The sequence below is a fragment of the Oryzias melastigma genome, linkage group LG10 (assembly GCF_002922805.2).
Source record: "Oryzias melastigma strain HK-1 linkage group LG10, ASM292280v2, whole genome shotgun sequence".
In the NCBI taxonomy this organism is placed as follows: domain Eukaryota; kingdom Metazoa; phylum Chordata; class Actinopteri; order Beloniformes; family Adrianichthyidae; genus Oryzias; species Oryzias melastigma.
In genome coordinates, this window is record NC_050521.1 from 9,751,771 (window position 1) to 9,771,258 (window position 19,488).

Sequence of the window (19,488 nt, forward strand, 5' to 3'; positions counted from 1 at the left end):
TCTGGTAGGAGAGGGGCAGCAGGGGACAGCATGGGAGATGTAGTGCACGGCGATCCACGCCCAGCGTCAGACGTTGGAGAGGCTGGGAGGAAAGCGGACTACAGGTACCGGCATGCAACGCGGGGCTCCAGCCGCTCAAGGGGGAATGGGGGATCGCGAGTGTAACGGTGCGCTAAACTGAAAATGGGCTTATCGGTGCAAAAGGAAGTCATAAACTCCACTTATTCCTCTGGTTTCTAGCAGGAGTTTTGAGGAATTAAATGTCATTTAGGTCAAATAACAGGTGAACATTAGAGTAAAACAAAAATAAATCAACATTTAAGTCTGTTATTGATAGTTCTGATGGAATAGCTTCAGAAAATAAGAGTATTTTCAGCAATTTCTTAGAGAATGATTTTTTAGCGTCTCTTGTGATGATGTTTAGAGCTTCAAACACTGACCTCCATCAGCTGCACTCGGACAAAAAGAAGAAAACACATTTTGGTGGAGAGGTGACAAGTTCTTTCACTTCAATCCACCAAACTTTCTCCTTCAGCACAATATTAATAGCCAGAATATGCTCTTTTTTAAACAATCCAGCTGGTAAAAACAAAAAAAAACATTTTTCCAGTGATTAGTTTGGTTAAAAAAATAACAATTTAAGTGAAAGAGCAGAAAGCAACCATTAAAAAAATAATAAAAATAACTTGTCTTATTGATTATCAATAACAGTTCTCTAGAGAACACTAATGGAGAATGTATTTTGTCTCCTTCCTCCTGTTTTTGTTCTCAAAAATCTCATAATAAACCATTTGGTCCCTTTCTGATCCTTGAATCCATACAGTCAGGGAATCAGAATGGATCCATCGACTGGTGGATTTAGGGCAATCCATGACATTAAGCAAAAATAATAAACAGATGCATGCAAGGAACGAAGACGGTGTCATTCCATCTGTAGAACACCATTTTCCTGTCAGCACCACTGCATTACTGTGTGTCAAAATCACATTTCCTGTTGCCATCAGGTCAGGTTTAACTGAACTCAAGCAGAAATAAAAACATGCAACAGGAAGGTGGTTTTAGGGAATATTAGAGGCCAATTTACAAGGTCAGATACAGGCATTTGGGGGGCAATGGGGACTGCCCTCCCAAGCTTGATGAAAAGCACAAAAAAATCAAGGATGGATGGGAACAAACAGATATGAAAGCATAAAAGGGGGTCAAAAAAGGTAAATGCAGCCTCAACAGAGTACAAACAGGTGTCCTGCTTGTGCCTGTCCCAAGCCAAATGTAGAGATGGGGTCGAGCATTCAAAATGAAACTTTTAGAACATATCAAATAGATTAAAAGAAAAAAAATAGATAATGATAGCATGATAACATTTTAGGGGGTTGAAGGAGATATGCCCCCCCAAACTCTCAGCAACTTATGTCCTGGCTAAATATGGGCCTAAATAACAGTACAAGGATTTTTAACTTTGAATTTTCTGTCACATCAAAAATCAGAACCTTCATCTTATAATAAAAACATGCTTAAAGCTCCGAATTATGACGAAAAAACACTTGGAAAATAAGGAAACCTCCCAATCTCTTATGTTAAAAAGTTGCTACTCTATCGGGGTCAGAGCAGATAGAGACTATTCAACCACATCTGCATCAGAAAGTTGAAAAGCAGCTTGATTCTTGCTGTGGAGCAGTCGGGGGGGATATTAGCTCTCCATAATCACACCGTGGCACCGCTGTTACGCAGCACAGGTTCCCGGGCTGTAATTAGGCCACTTGTCTTACCTGAATCCCGGCAGCAGAACAGGCCTGCTGTTTACACGGGGACCCTCTCCTTCTCCTCCACTTTTTGTCAACACTTTGGTGGGGAGAGGGGCGCGCGCACCGCCGGGCTGACACGGTGAAGAGTTGTTGTTGTGCTGCCACGCACGGAGCGAGGCAGGACAGCCAGCCGGTCCATCGGCGCGGCGAGCACAACTTGGCCGCTTGGCTGTGTGTGTATGCGTGGGGTGGGTGGGTAGGTGGGGGTGGATCGGCGCGAGAGCCTCCAAACGTGCCCTTCGCTCAGTAATGGCTGCGCGCGAGCGGTCAAATCCTTGATAGATGGCCGCACGTGAAACTGGGAAACAATAACGATCCGATCGGTGAAAAGAGGAAGGCGGCGGAGTGTTCACAAAGTCGGCAGCTGACACATCGCATTGTTAGAAAGCCGGGGTAACCCGGAGACCTCCGCGTCCGCGCAGCCGCTATCCCGGCAGTGGCCGCCCGCCGTGGCCGGGTTCACGGACTCCACGCTGGAAGCGGCTTCCTCCAACTTCCATGTTATCTCCAATCCGTCGAGCTCTCCTGCGCACGATGAAGGCACGCTGCCCCCACTGAAAGGCCTGTCTTGTTTGGACCGTATCGTCTTCAAAGTGGGCACACATGGTCATTTAACTGTGACTCATTTTGGAGATTATCGACCCTATTTAGGCCGCCATGCTTTGCAGCGACGAGGATGTCCCGTCTAAGTTCGTGCTTCACCTGGTCAATAACGTCGAGGAGGGGGGGTGGTGGCGGCGGGGGTGAAGTCTGGCTCCTAACCGAGCGCAGTATCCCTCCGTCGCGGCAGAAGTAATGGATTACTCCACGGTAATTGCGGGGAGGACGACACACACGCAGAGAGGAGCGTTCCTCCGGGCGGACGCGGACATTTCTCTGTCAAATTCAAACACTTCCTGGGCTGAGGGGGTGTCAGTGATCGGAATAGCGGCTCTCACCCACAGACACCAGTTTCGTGGATGTCATCTCGACACTCAACTTGCCTTGCATGTGACACGATCCTATAAAGCCCGACGCCGCGGGATACCAGCGAAACATCCGCGCAACTAGCGCGGCTCCCGCAAGACTCCAACTACAGGAATAAGCAAACATCCAGGTCAAAGTTTGGCAGACTTTTACTTGCCCTCAATAGCGTTGTGCAATGCCCCCTTTAATGCCCCCAGCTCGCCCGTAACGCCTTTGTTATTAGTAATCGCATGCAGCGTCTTACCTTGCGCTCCGAGCTGTCGACAGGAAAGCCTGCACGCGGCGCAACAAGCTTTCGACGTGCACGCAGGGGGCTCTTCGGAGGGGCGGCCGGTGCGTTTTGGAAGTAGAATGAATTCAGAGAGCAATTTCTGCTCGTCCTCGCGATCTTCCCTTATTGCCAGTTTTCGGTCTGCAGCAGCTGGAGATGAGAATCGCGCACCCTGGGTCCTAGCGCCGGGTGAAGACCTACAGGTGAAGCACAGACAGACATGGTGCTCGGTGGGCTCCAGGCAGACATGTCGTTCTTCCACTGCACACTTCTGAGCTGTCACCCCCTCCTCACCTTCAAACACGCAGCGCAGTGATCATGTTTTTGAACATCTTTGGGTTTGAAGTATTCTAACTTAATTCAAGCAGGAATGCATTTTATCTGCACCATCCAGTCCCACTGGAATCATCATTTTTTCCAAGTGGATCTTCCACAAATAGAAATACAGTTGGTTAAAGTCAAACTTTTTAAATGTTGTTGAAGCTAAAAGTAATTAAAAAATGAAACTTAAACAAGGAAATAGTTAGGCTTTAGTACATTTATTTTGTGTTGCATCTGAAAATGCCCTCAAAGACCCACTCCAATGAAAATTGTGTTTTTAACATGTTCCTGCAGCATTTTTCTCATGGTGGAGGACATATATTAAGAAAATTAGGATTAAATCTGATGTTTTTTTTTTAAATTAAAATCATGGTGAATTGGGAGCAGACAAAAATGTTTTTAAAAAGCTTGTAGTTGTTAGACAAACTAATCAGTGAGCCACAAGCTAAATTCTGATGCATCCACTTGCAGAGAAAAATAGATCCATTACCGTCTTAATTTTCCTTGTCGGAGCAGGTATCTGACTTAAAACTGTTGCCATTTTTGTTCCACCGCTGTTATCTTGGGGTTGTGGAAGAGAGTGTAAACATAAGGATGATGGGGAATAAGTGCAATTTCTGATGATCCCCTGCCACTCTGCAGAAAATATGTCAAAGAATATAACAAAACAAAGCTTTTTTTTCATTTTGCCTAAAACTGAATTTGATCCCAAATCTTATCCTCAAAAATGCACCAAAGTTTGCATGCACCTATCCAGGGTAAATGAATTTTTAGTGACATCCCATACCTACAAAAAAAAAAAAAATGTCATCACCACAGAATAAATCATTTAAAAATGGGAAAAAATAATGGGGCAAAAATCTTTTTGGGGGCTCAAAAAACCCCCAGTGAAACCAATACACGGGGGATATCCAGAAAGTTTTGAAATTATTATGGGATGGACTCAGAACCTCCAGTTTGAGCCAAGGGCACATGTTGGAGCCAAGCCAATGTGAAATTTTGCAATTTTTCCCACAATATGGGAAAAAGATCTGGCGATCTTCACAAAATGTTCATACTCCAGTTTAAGTCTACAACCACAACCAAAGTTTTGTTAATTTTTGGCCTCAGGAAAAGACTGCCATCTTGAATTTTACAAAAATCTCATCTTTAGGCTTGCCAACAATTTAAACACCTCCTATAGGCACAGCTGTCGAACTCCAGGCCTGCAGGGCCGATGTCCGACATGTTTTCCAACCAAGCTGCCATAGAATTTTCTTATTGGCTAAACACACCTGATCCAGGTAATCAGCAGCAGATAAGGCAGGGTTTCTTGAAAACCAGCAGGACGTCGGCCGTCGAGGACTTGAGTTTGACACCCATGTCCTAGGGGTTTGATCCTAACTCTTCGAGCATCCTTGGAAAGCTACTTGGGAAAAAATGTTGGAATTAAAGGTTGTATATTTTGACTGTGGCATCGCAAGCTTGCACAATTCTTTACCGGAATATTGTGAAAATTGAATGCATATATTCCTGGTTCAAGCTGAATTTGAAGATAAAACATAAGATATGAACATGCCCACAGTCAGTCAACAAAAATTCTCTGTTGCAAAGGAAATCTAAAAGCTTACTTTAGCAGATTCTTCTAAAAATTACAGACCTATCCCTAGGTGACCAAAAAATAAAATTGTTGCTATGGAGTTTAAACCAAAAGAAAAAAAGTGTATTTTTCATGAATTTGTCACATGTAACTCTGATCACGGGTAGAAGGGGGGAGTAAGGGGCGTGTAGCAGCCGCTCAGCCAGTAAGGGTGAGTCAAAAGGTGGCTAGGGTGATAGGTGCAATATGTGTGGGCCATTCAACACCACTCAATGCTTTAATTCCCTTTATCTCCACTTCTTAAAACATACGTGAACAAATACAACCTTAACTTGATTAACATGCTTTTTTTTGCAGTATTTGTAATTTGTCAATTTATATAAATTGGAATATATGGACTAAATGTAGGTCAAGTTTAAATGCTCACTCCCCTAAAGTCTCAGATCTCATTCATTCATATTGTGATTTTATTCTTGCAAACATTCATATTTACATGTCTCTAATTTCTTGTCTGATGAAAGCTGAGAGCAGACGCCAAACCCACTGTAACCTTAAACATGAAGAAAATAAACAGAAGCACATTTATGTTCCACATTTTATCATCAAGCCACACGTTTAGCTTTGATGGCGCTGAATCATTCTGAATAAAACTCAGAGAAGTGTCAGTGTGAATTTCCTGTAAAGGAGACTGTGGATGAGGGCTAGACGCCCCCTGTATTTCCTTTGTGGATAAAATATTGATGCACAGATTTAGTTTTCAAACATTCAAGCCGGTGCCAGGCTTGAGAGGTTTGATCAGTCTGCAGTATGATTAGACATCTCGATATTAAACCATCCATACAGCCAACAATCCTCATTCTATTCAGGGTCACAGCAGAGCAGGTCAGGTCATAAATCCACATCATCACCACGAACAGTTGTGATCTCCATACAGTTTATATATAATCACTCAACAACCCAGCATGTTTCTGTGGGAGGAAAGAAGCAAACCACAGAAGCACTGTGATTTGGCCCCCAGTCTCACAACCTGTCTGGTGGGCCTTACATGGCGGTAAACAGGTAACATAACAAGCGAAAATGGAAAAACAACGCAGCACATTTTCAAAACCGCTAAATACTCAACCTTCAACTCAAAATATCTCATTCAAAGGCTGGAGTTCACTATCTGTGTATTATATCAGTCAAGATATGCATAAAGATGCCAAAACTTCTCCTCTAAATTGATAAAATATATCCTACTAATGTGTACTAATATACAAATGTTCAAAAAGAACTCCTGTTTTCAACCTGTATGGATAAAGACAAAAAAAAAAAAACTTGAGGACCAATAAATAAACAAAAATATATCTTTTTTTTTTGTAAAAAAATGAAGCAGAAAGACTACTAATAGTTTTGATCCCTCAAACCTTTTACTGTATTACACACAGATGTGATGTGGGCTTCACACCCACAAAAAAAGACACCTTTTAGTGGTTTGACAGAAGTGACCTTAGTGTGAGAAAAAAAGTAGTCAGCAAAGCTGTTAAATGTCCAGATTTGCCAAGACAGAAACCACATGTGGCAAAAAAAAAAAAAATAAAAATAAAAAACGCAGAGAAAAGGTCTACAGGAAAGAATTTTAGGCCACCTTTGCATGATGTGGTCTGTGATCTCAAAGAAGAATGGAGATAATTTAAAAAAAATCTTTACCCCCTTTTATCACATGTATGCTCAAATGATTTTGATCCTTCAATCATGTTTACTTGATACAAGAAAGAATAGTAAAAACTAGACAGAAGTCAGCATCTGAGTGCAACATCCCAAGGAAAAGTAAAATTCATTCATCCATTTTCTACATCTGCTTATTCCTAGTTGGGGTAAGGGTTTACTGGAGGGTTCACTCTGAACAGGTCATCAGTCCTCACAGGGCAACAGAATCACACACACACACGCATTCACATCTAAGGAAGAAGTTAAAGTCACCAATCCACCTATGACATATACTTTTGGACCATGGGAGGAAGTTGATGGACTGGAGAAAAGCCACACATGCATGGGGATGACATGGGTCAACACTCCAGAGTAACAGAGTGAGGGAAAGAGGGATTGCAAGCAGGTTGGAATGGGTGGATGAAGGTTTCAGGTCTGAAGTGTGACAAAACATTTCATTCAAAAATGAAAGAAAATGCGTAAAAGACTGGTGAGAGCAGCCATGTTCTTGGTTTATAAACTCAGAGAAACAGATAGAGGGCAGAGCTGGAGATGTTGAAACTCTCTTTGGGAATGATGAGGATGGATAAGATCAGGAATGAATCCATCAGAGGGACAACTCGTGCTACATGTTTTGGATACATATGTAGGGAGGCAGATTGAGATGGTTTGGACACATTGAGGTATATGAGATATAGCGATATATAGTGGAGAGGATGAGATGGTTGCAGATGATTTGCTGTCGCAATCCCTAAAGGCAGCGACCAAAAGGAAAAAAATGATTCTGTTCACCTATTTTGTCCTAATGAAGATAAGGAGGGGGTTGCCCTTTGGTCAAAGGGGCGTCTGTGGTGCAGTCCACTCCTGATTGCAGGCTATCACAGGTTCGATTCCAGCCATGTGTTGAGTGGTTAGGTTGGTGCCAGAATTAGGCAGCGGAGCAGTGTGAATGTGTACGTGAATGCAACACATTCTCACTCCCAAGTCACACATATTGACGTTCGGTTAAGGATCCCTCCATGTCACTTTTTGATGTTTTGGGGTCCTCAACTCATCATTTTTTGACGTACTGGTTGTCCCCAATCTCCAGGCCGCAAACCCGAACCGGTCCAGTACCGTGTCATATAGCGCACCAATACCGGGACTCTAACCCAACACCCCACCATATGCGGTACCGGACTCGAACTGGTACCAGACACGGTGGAAGGACATGAGGGTGTTTAGTGTGAGTGAGGAGGATGTAGAGGATGGGATTAGAAGGAGATGGATGATCCAGTGTCATGATCCCTAAGGGCAAAAGCCAAAAGACAAAGAAGACATATTGGAGGTAATCTGAGTAAATTTAGGGTTGCCTAACACACAGTGATTTTGAATTTAACTGCCAAAAAAGTGGTCCAGTAGTTAAGTACAGCTCTTGTTGCTCAAAGCAGTAAGTGAAGAAGAAACAATTTTTAGTCTCAATAAAACTGAGATAGTAATTCATTGTCTGGAATATTGTACTGTAACACCCTTTATTTTGGAGTTGGCCAGCAAACCTTCACCTCCAACTGGCCTAGAATGCTGCTGCTTGTTTGCTGGTTGGAGCACATATGATAAAATCCCCATATTTCACCAATCTTGGCTTTAACTAACTGGCTGCATTTTAGATTTTTTTTTACATTTCTTATTTTAGTGTAAAGCTACAAAGTTGGCAATGGAATATACTGTGATCTGAAGCCGTCAACATGTGCAAACATACAAAAATTTGCTCCTCCACTGCCTTTCTGACAAGTTTTTTTGCTTTTTTTAAAACATTTTTTGCTTCCTAGGTCTTTACAGTAGAGCATTTTTGAATAATAAATAGTTCCCAAAACTTTTATGGAGTGGTGATGGCCATTGAATGCTGCTCACACCTTTCATTTGGATTAAGTCCTTGCCCTGCTGGACCTCCGAGAGATACTTGCTCTTCATTTCCTTTATTTTTGAATTTTTATGCTTTGGACACACCAAGCATGTGACACACCTTCAAGAATGCACTTAATACAGGTTCCTTTATCGCCCATGGTGTTCACACTGGACAAGCAGGGAGAGGCTTTTTCTTTTAATTCTTTTTCTACTGCTTTCTAGCACATGTCTACCACCTACAGTTGGAAGAGGCTTGGTGTGAAATGTCAAAGTGGTGCAAATCTCGCAAATCTTGCTCCAGGCTTTTTCTTTCACAGCTCTATTCCGATATCTGAAAGACTTTGTGTCGTAGAATTCCAGCCGGGCACAAACAGCAATTATTAATTTCTACTCTTTGTTCTATTATCATACAGTTGGCACCTCCATAAAGTAAGAGGGACGTCATCCATACATCACTACCAAATCTGAGTTTGTGACTGGTCAAAGTTGGACTTGGTTCAACTTGCAACGTGTGTTCAATGGTCGCATGTTTTGCCTATAGAGCCTAATTACTGTCAGTGAAACTTCCAGAGCTACGCGTGAACGGGGTAGTTTTAATGGGGAAGTCTAAAAAGCAAGTTTTTCTAATAACGAGTTTTTGTGTGTTTACATAGACTTTTCAACGGAAGTGACCGCTTGAAATTAATTGTTGTGTGTCTAGAAAATAATATTATATTGTACAATGTGGCAGTGGGTGTGGTTTATTGCCCTTTAATGGACTGTCAAACTAACCAGGGTGTACTCCACCTTTTTTTTCAATAGCAGAGTAGGCTCCAACGACCCCGTGACCCCAATGGGAATTCAGCAAGTCTTGATGGATGGGAGTGGTTAACGCCCAGAAAAGGTTCCTATTTGAGGGTGTAATTTAAAAATTAAACAGGGGCTGAATGGCATAACTCATTCTGGATCTGATGGTTGTGATTTTCTCATTAATTACTTATATTAACAGCAAATCTTCCTGCTCTTCGTTAATAAATATATTGGTTATCCTGTTCTTTAATTGAATAAACAGTCATTTAAAGCATTAATGCCATAGTGTGTTGCTGCATTACTGTGGTCTTGTAACACTGGTTGGTATAAATGACACAGTGCAGTAAGAGGTTCCTGTGAGGTTTTCACAGGAGTTTAGCACCAGAGCTTCCTGTAAAATCTCCGGGCAAGAAACACCTTGGTTCCTGTTTTCACGACCCTGTTTCTGAGAGCAAATGAACTAACTTTCAAAAAGTCAATTTTTAGGTTTCAGGACTTCAATAAGCACAGCAAGAGCCATTATTTACACATGAAGTAAACTTTGAGCAGGGATGCACCTTTCTAAGATTGGCTAGCAGACCAAAATGATTCCAATAGGAGAACAATGATACATTCAGGAGGTCATAAATGAGGATAAGGCAGCAATAAAACAATCTTCTAGTCAGAGTTCATGAGGTGACCACTAGAAAGAGACCAGGCAAAAGTTAAATCATGAGAAGGAAAAAGTCACTCCTTGTAAGGAATATAAAGGGTGGTTTCCTATTTAAAACCACAGTGGTGGAAGTGTCATGGTCTGTGGCTGTAATGCAGCTTCAAGTTCTAAGTGACTTACTAAAATGGAGTTAGCCAAGAGTTTGTGTTCAGCAGAAAACAATGCTTTATGACATCATGCTTATACCCATTTGTGTTTTCCAGCAGGATACAGATCAACAATTAAACATCAGCTCCATCTCTAAAGAAGATGAGACATTTAGCTAATTCATTCTAGAAAACCCCTAAATGTGATAAATAACAACAACCCTGCAAAGAAAACTGAGACAAAATTAAAGACCCACTCCAATCATCAGACAGCCCCTCACACTCCGAACTTAACATTACCGTTGCAACAAAAATGGCGAGCAATATTGAAGCTTTCCAGCAGTACAGTTTTTAGCCAGAAGCCTCAAGAAGAAAACGGATCCATTCAAATGGAGAGGAGCAGGGAGCTCGTGGCCCACTACCACATTTTCTATGTAACAAATACGTATGCTCTTTTTTAAAATATTTTTTCATCTGCTCTTGATTCACAATTATTTGAATTAAGAAAAGTTCAGAAATTTTATACTATCCTCCATCTTTGGAAAAATGCTACAAGAACATGTTAAAAACACCAAAATAACACAATTTTCGTCAGAGTTGGTTTTTAAGGTAGAGCGGTAAAGAAAGCTACCAGTAATTGCAGGTTGTTATTAATGAATGCTTAGCTAAAGCTGGTACCAGGACTGACACAACATATTCTTTTAACCAGGTTCAACCAGGTTTCCATTTTTTTTTAACAAAAATTATGCATCACGCAAGAGATCTGAATCTTTTAATGAGAGCAAGTATGCAAAAAATAAGCAGATTAAAGGGATTCAGGAAGGAGCAACTACAGATATGTATAATGGAGCGTTGGACCCCTTCTGTCTGACAGTTCATCCTTAAATCGTGTAAACTCACAGCAGTCTCAGTAAAGCCAAAGCAAACCAAAGTCCTCTGGACAGTACAGCTTCACTCACAGAACAGCATTTAGCACGACGTCATGTGCCTGTAATGGACACCGCTTCCACTAGAGTCATGTTAATCTATCATCTGTTGACAAATGTGCAAGCTGACCTGTACAAACTGCTTGTTTGGTTATTTTTTACTTACAGATTACAGATTAACTACTAATTGCAAAGAATAAGCCTCTCTGCTCGGACAGCTAAAGATTATGACAGGCTAGTATCAAACATAGATATTTAATAGCAATAATTGTATGTCATAATCTATCAAAGACAATTTAAAGGCCACATTTTTACCAGAAATTGTATGCTGTTCACAAGTCATTTTTCAGATTAAAAATAAGAACGAACATCCATAACCAGACCATTTCTTGTGTCGTTTCATATACAGAACAACAAAAGCTATGGGAGTTTGTTCATAAGAAGCAAAAGTTCTCTAAAGAAAAGCAAGTTTCTATTGCCACCCAACATTTAGTTACACCTGGGTAAGTCTAACCAATATTTTTCTATCATCAACTCTTGTAGAAGGATAATGTGTTTAGTAAAGGTTTTTTGATATCAAACATCAATCTCCCACATATAAAAGTGCCCTTTAGGGCTGATTTGTAGTCACTGTTGGGACCTTTTTAGGTCTGTTGGGACTGTTATCTCCTATATTCATTTTTATTCATGTCTAAAGTGATTTGGGGTTAGTTACAAGGTACATTACTCTGCTGCAGGTATCCATCTGAAAATGGCTACATTTTGGTCAGAAGGATGGACGTGGCTCTTTGCTGAAGCATGTAAACCAGGAACAATCAGGTACCTAGAAGCCCAAAATGAGGCAAAAAAGATAACCTCCAACCATTCTTCCACCAGCAGCCTTGACCCCTGATACAAGGCAGGAGGCATTCATGCTTTTATGTTGCCTCCACCATAATCTAACCCTGTCATCTGAATGTTGCAGTTAAAATTAAGACTTTCAAGACATTTTTCTGAAGGTCCCTCTTTTGTGGAGCTGTAGAAAGCTGACAGGAGTGAATGTCTGTGTGTATGTGTTTTACGATTCCATGTGATGTGCATTCTGGGTATTCTGCATACTTTGGTAGAAAGAAATTGTTATCTGAGTCACTGTTGTCTTCCTATCACCCATAACCGGCCTGCTCCTTCTCCCTTGGTCTCTGAACACCAACTGGAAATTTTAATCCTCACAACTGTTTCTCACTGGAAAATTTTCCTCTATTCAGGCCATTCTCTGTACACACTGGAGACAGCTGTGAACAAAAATCCCCGCAGACCTGAACTTTCTGAAAAACTCAGACCAGCCCATCTGGCATCATATAAGTATGCCAGGTTCAAAGTCGCTTTAAACTTCTTTTCTTTTTAAAACAAATCATATACCTTCGGCAATTCATCATTTCTACCTGTAAACAATTGAATTAACTGAGATTCTGCCATGTGATATTGGCCTATTTTCTATTGTTTTTATTGTGTCTCAATGGGTGTGTTTCATCAGATATAAAAGATGAGGATCTGTTTTTACCATAGTAAAGATAAGCCTCATTTCTATTGAGCAGTTCGGTTCAGTCCGTTATTTTGGGCATTTCCATTGTTAAATGGACCCATTAAACAGTTCTGCCCCGAACCTCTTGAGGGCCCCCATCTGTTGTAGGTCCATAGAAAAATAGGATGGGACAGGTGGAGCGAGCCTCTGTAGCCACCCGTTGATTAGCAGAAAGTGATGATGACATTAGAAAGAGCCAATATAGCGCTAAGCTACCCGGCCGAGTCATACCAAAGACTCTAAAAATGGGACCCAGTGCCTCCCTGCTTGACACTCAGCATTAAGGGGTAGGATTGGGGGGTTAAACCATGGTTCCCGAGCACGGCTGTGTCTGCAGCTCACCGCTCCCCCAGGGGATGGGTCAAATGCGGAGAACAAATTTCACACATCAAGGTGTGTGACAAATAGTGGGACTTCAACTTTAACTTAGCGATTCAATTTTCCTCTTTATGGCAGTATTTTTCTTATCCGTCCGCAATCTTCTTTCAAACAACATTAAATTCTTATTATATACGATGTACTAAAAGTAAAGCGACAAAAAGACGAGCTTCTGGATGACCTCCATTCTTTTTGCTTTTCTAGCCGCCGCACTACAATGACACGCTAGCGGCCTACACCCCACATGCACTGTGAAAACAAACCACTCAGTGGAAGTGAGACTAAACTGGGCAGAAATGCCAGAATTAACTGGACTGTACCGGACTGGACCGCTCAATGGAAACAAGGCTATAGTGGGCATGCTCCCCTTCACAGAATAGAATAAACCATGCTTGTTTAAAAGCTCTTTTAACCTTTATTCTTTTCAGGGTAACATAAGGCAGTAAATCTGTTGATATCTAGAGTGAAGTCGGACATTGTATCATGGGAGTCATGGGAAATTGCTCCTGTGCTTCCCGGTGGTCATTTGAAGAACTGCAACAATTAGATTCCTTTGGTTAGCTTTAAACTCTAACTGGTATAGTGCAACAAATAAGTAAAATTTTCTGAATTTTTTCAAAAGCAGTATATTTTTTCGGTAACCTCCATTTCATTTTTTCCCTGATAAGTAAAATACTATTTTACACAAACTGTCTTTAAACTTGTGATATGGTTTGGGTACAGTTGCCAAGTTCTTCAGCTAATTTTATGAGATTTGAACATCCGTAGTGACTGATTCCGTGTAAAGTAGATGAACGTTCCGCTCTATACAGCTGATTTATAAAAGGTGTCTGCAGTCATTGTAGTCAGTAGGAGGGATAGACACCTTCAAAGGTGATGTAGGAAGTTTTTATCATCTTCTAAATACTTATAGAATGCAAGAGGCATTGTTTATTCAGTGTTGCAATTTTTTAGCTTCCAGATGAGTTAGGAGCTGATTTGGAGCTGGTCGTGAAAATCAAAGCAGAGATTATTTATGTCTTTTCCTCTTTTTATCAATGTCACAGTTTTACCTTGGCTGTTTCTCTTTCACAGTCTGCTCGTTTCCTTCAGCGCTTGTCTCTGCTGCGCTGTGCTATTCCCCCTAAGCTCCAGCTGATGCACTCTGGAGCAACTGACATTGAGAGCCTTCATCCCCGCCTGTACCCCATATTCGATCCCTCTTGCGAGCCCATTAATGGCCATCATCAGCTCAGATACCACCTGACCGACTACGGTGTGTTCACTGCATCCCTCCTTAGCTCACGTGTCAACGAAAACACAGCGCGCACCTTGTGTGCAAAAGATGCCAGACAGTTTTCAGGGACTGCAGTTTAATTTTTACCCTTCCCCTCCCCATTGCATTGATTTAGCATGCATAACCATAGTGTTGAGTAAATCTTCATTTAAGTATGGCTTTTTTTTGTCTTTTAACCCTTTACCACCGTAACTTTAGCTCCAGTGTTGACAGTCTTTCTATTGATTATTGATGGATATGTACATATAAAATACAAATAAAATCTTTAATAGGCAACAGGGTGGCGGAGTGGTTAGCACTCTCGCCTCACTGTGTGAAGGGACTCTAAAGTGTCCCTATAAGCATGTGTGAGTGGGAGGGATTTTGTGCCCTACCGACCTGTCTGGGATGTACCCCACCTTCACTCAACAGTAGCCATGGAAAGGCTCCCGCATCCCCGGGTTCCTGAAAGGGCCCAAGCGGGTTAAGAAAATGGAAGGATGTATATCTGTAAAGATTTATAAGTTTGAATAGTCTGGGGATGCATTTGAGTGTCGAGGAATGAGATATAAATGTGACCAATGAGTGTTTATATGTGACAAGTTTGTGTCAGATGTTTCCATGAGTGTATGTTTCTTTCAAGCCAGCAATGCCAAGTGGCCCCATATAGTTTAAAAGTGGGCAGAAAATTTCGTCCCCGATTGGATTTTTCTGCAGTTTCTGTGGTGGTCCCACTTATGTTTGCCCACATTAGACTAAGTCGACACTCAGTGGGTAGCTCGTTATGCTATCCAGATGCCTGGTGGACAGTGGAGTTCACTAGCTTGCTACAGAGGAGCTTGTTAGCATACTACAGCAGAGCTCGCTAGCTAGCTACAGTGGAGGTCGCTAACATACTACAGAGGAACTCGCTAGCAAGCTACAGTGGAGGTCCCAAGCTTGCCACAGAGGAGATCGTCAGCATACTTCAGCAGAGTTTGCTAGCCTACAACAGCAGAGCTCGCTAGCATGCAACAGCAGAACTTGCTAGCTCGCTACAACAGAGCTCGCTAGCATGCTACAATGGAGCTCGCTAGTGTACTACAGAGGAGCTCGCTAGCATGCTCCAGCGGAGCCCACTAGCTTTCTACAGTGGATCTTGCTAGCATGCTACAGTGGAGCTCGCTAGCTTGCTACACCAAAGCTTGCTAGCATTCTACAGTGGAGCTCGCTAGCTTGCTACACCGAAGCTTGCTAGCATGCTACAGTGGAGCTCACTAGTATGCTACAGTGGAGCTCGCTTGCTGGCTACAACGAAGCTCGCTAGCATTCCGCAGTGGAGCTCACTAGCATGCTACAGCGGAGCTCGCTAGCATTCTACAGTGGAGCTCGCTAGCATGCTACAGCGGAGCTCGCTTGGTTGCTACATCAAAGCTTGCTGGCATGCTACAGTAGAGCTCACTAGCTCGATACAGAGGAGCTCACCAGCATGCTAGATAATATCTCTCTAGCATGCTACAGAGGAGTTCGCTAGCGCGTTACGATGGAGCTCACTAGCACTCTACACTGTCCACCAGGCGACAGGATAGTGTAACGAGCAAACCCACTAAGTCCCCACTTAAGTCAGTGTGTACAAACACAGGTGGGGCCACCACATAATCTGCGGACAAACCAATCTGGGCCCAAATTTTCTGCCCACTTTTAAACCACATAGGGCCCACTTGGCCTTGCTGGCTGGGTTTGTGTATGTGCGTGTATATGGGTATCTGAAACTGAATATGTACTCATCAGAGAGGCAACAGAACAATAATACACATTGGGTGTTCTGGCTGTTGTAATAAAATTATAAAATAAAATACTCTGGGTATAGAGGTGAGAATTTACAATGTTTTTCTTCTTCTTACTCTCTTTCAGATATTTCTTTATTTTTTTTACTTGTCCTTACTTTCCTTTTAAAGTATGTTTCCAAAATAAAGTGTTATCATCACCCTCATCATAACTATCGTAACTCTTCAACCATTGACACAACCAACGTAAATCAGTTGAGTCTGTCACGGAGAAAAGCGGCCTTGCACTGATATGAAAAGCCACTTTTCTGGTATGAGTTCTGGTATGTTAAAACGTGCGTGCTATTTAAGTGTTTCCAGGAACATCTCAGTTGTTAATGTTCATTCATTCATTTTCTTGACCGCTTTGTCCCTTTCGGGGTCGCGGAGGTGCCGGAGCCTAACCCGGCTACTGATGGGCGAAGGCAGGGTTCACCCTGGACAGGTCGCCAGTCTGTTATAGGCGTTGTTAATGTTGCTTAATAAATGTAGTTGATCCCCTAAAAATTCTAGACAAATACCACATTCAATCTGTTTGTATGCACCAACCATTTTGGCCTTTTTTTTTTTTTTTTATTAAGGATCCAGTTAATCGTCCCCCATGAGCCTCAGCATCTGCTGACCCAACTGTGAGTGTTTGTGGCACTATTGTTCCGAAATGCCTTTACCGTAGTCACATTCTCAAACTCTTCTGTCCTACGTGGTCTCTCGTTCAACGCTGATTTGTAGTTTTTACACTTTACGCCAAACTTTCTGATAATACTGGGCCATACTTTCTTTGAACACTTGAGGCGGTGCTTCCAATTGTGCTGACTAGAGCTAGATTGCAACACCATCAGACCCCAAGCCAATGATAAGTCAATGACTAACATCACAAAAGCGTTTCTAGTTTAGAGTCTGAAGATGGGAACTGTGGATAAATAGAGCCTTATTTGGCTCTATTTTTGTATGATTGTATAATGAACCCAAAATCCAAGAAGCAGCCCTACAATTGCCTTGATGTTCTCCACTGTTGCTCTATGACTCAACTAAAAACCAAATGGAGTCGGTGCATCCAGGAAGACTTCCTCTAAATTTGGGGTCTTTTGGGCCTCCTCACTACACTTTGACAGTTGGTTCTGATGCAACTGAAATTCAACTCAAGCCAAGACGCGACACAGCATCTAGTGCAGTTGCCAACAGTCCCGCCTCCAACCCATAGGCGAATTTCTAATGAGCTCCTGCCACGTTGCAGGAAATGTCTTAAAAAATGACACAGGCTTTTTGATTCTGGCTAAAAACGGCATAATAAAAAAAAACAAACAAAAAAAAAAAACACAGGGAACACTTTTACAATATAAACAACATATAGTTGAGTGGGACTTAAAGCCAAGAGCGGAGTTCAGGCGCCTCAGGCACCTGCCCCCTTTTGACCTGCCCTCACTGGCTGAACTTTATGAAACTAAAATGTGAATAAATTTGACATTAATTCTTGCTTACTTGTTAGTTTGTACACATATTTAATTTATACTTGATTATCTTGCGAGACATACAAGGAATTTGGAAAACTGCACCTGCACTGTTGAGTACCAGGTATTATCTGTGAGTCACACTGGTTTGAGTAAAGACGTCATGATCCTTTTTAGGTTAGTGAATCGATCGTCAACCACAAATATCGAACTGAAGTGTTGTCAAAACGAATAGTAACACCCCTACTTACTAGAGATGTTGATAATTGGTTCAAACCGTGATTTTTAGGTCTTGGTTATGTTTTGGTTTGATTTATGATTTCTGAATTACAAAACCAACAAAAAGTTTTTTAAATTTGCTAAAAACGCAAGTGACAAAGAGGAAAAAATTTTTAGTTTAATAAGATATTAAAATGTAAAAACAATCAGTTTCACACCAGCATTCAAAAATAGTGAAAACAAGCTAAAAAGTTGACTTAGATAAAATGTATTCAAATAAATGTTATAAAACCCAATATGTGTTTTTTGCTCCTTCTAAGCAATATAGGTTGTATTTTTTTTTTTTATTTGAATGTGCCTAACTGTAGTTCATTTTAATTACAGTGAAACAAAACTAGTTTAATAAGTGGAAACGACTCATTTTATAACAAAATTTGTGAAGAAAATGAGAACATAATCTTAGTACAAGTTGGCCAATCTTCATAAATTCTCAAGAAAAAAAAATAGTACTTATTCTTTGAACATTAAACTACATTTTTGTATCCAAAATAATGACTATGTATGCCAGTGTAAATTTATTGAACTTTAGGAGTAACATATTTAAAAATTTACCAAAAATTAGTGATTTCAGGGTTTTTTCAGCCTTACATCAGGTTTTTCTATTGTCAACAGTGTGGAGCAAACGGATTATACTAATATTATTTTTTTATTTTAAAATCATAGTTTTTAATGAGAAAAAATATCAATTGTCCTGATTTTGAGGAAAGCTTGGAAAAGAAGTTAAAACAACTTCAAACCTGGTAAAATATCTTAAATGTTTAAAAAAGATTTTTTTTTTAATATTTTCAATTATCAAATAGTGTGCAGTGAAGTGTAATATACATTTAGCACAACTATTTGACACTTTCGACATAAACATACTGGTCTGCTGGATGGAACGATTTGCTCACGTTTCGGATTTCAATCCAGAATGGATTGTCCAAACAGTGGGAATGCTTTCCGTTTTTAGAATGTATAAACTCTGTAATACATCCTTGCAAGAAGCCATTTTTAAGACTGAAATCATCACTGTTCTCAGTCTCCATCAGCACTGACAGATGTTTAGGATCATGCCACGCTCCACTCCTCAAATCTTTGCACATTCAGAACATTTCCTATAGCACAGAAAATATGCAGCCGCTCAGAAAGACAGTCATAAAATCCACTCATCTCTGCAGAGAAACTCATAGACAAACAGCAATAAGTTAGAATGAAGTCTTCTGGTTATTTTGAGGGTGCATTTCTATATCCTAAATTGTTGTGGCACAACAATCCAACGCAAAGAATGTTGCACTTTGCAGCTTTAAGGCTGACCTTACAATAAGAAATGTGTGACAGTGCTGCTGGAGCCTCACAGAAGCTTAAGTAACACGTCTAAGACTGAATAATTCACTTAGAAATGTCTGTGGTTGTGTTGTGCTGAACTAAATGTCACACACAAGCACTGGTGTGTAATGTTTAAACCTTTTAGGGGTGCTGTGAAATATTAAACATAAACAGCAGACACTTTGGATGGCTAAATGGTCCAAAAACGGTTGTTTTTGCGGAAACTTCAATGTGTGGGCTACCAGCTCTGATTTGATTGTCGTTTAGATTTTGACAGTAAAGCTGCGATTGCGCACTAGTTGTTTTGAAGTTTGAACATGTGTATGCTTCGTCCATGCTAGCCGGACATGTCAAATGAGCTCAGGAACGAACGAGGTTCCCGGCGGCGGACAAGAAGGACAAATGAAGGCGATCCACCAAACTGGATTGTTT

At 41.2% G+C, this 19,488-nt stretch overlaps 1 protein-coding gene across 4 annotated transcripts in view; it reads right to left on the reverse strand.

The window, feature by feature from the left end:
* Positions 1 to 19,488, reverse strand: part of bcorl1 (BCL6 corepressor-like 1) — a 52,153-nt gene that overhangs the window by 30,054 nt on the left and 2,611 nt on the right. For 2 of the 4 annotated variants that reach the window (XM_024283119.2, XM_024283120.2), the window contains exon 2: positions 3,013 to 3,236. The exons of 1 other annotated variant lie outside the window; for it this stretch is intronic. The gene's annotated coding sequence lies outside the window, so the exon portion shown is untranslated. Of the gene's footprint in view, positions 1 to 1,766; positions 2,962 to 3,012; positions 3,237 to 19,488 lie in introns of those variants that run through there. One more of the 4 variants, XM_024283121.2, reaches the window with a different exon arrangement.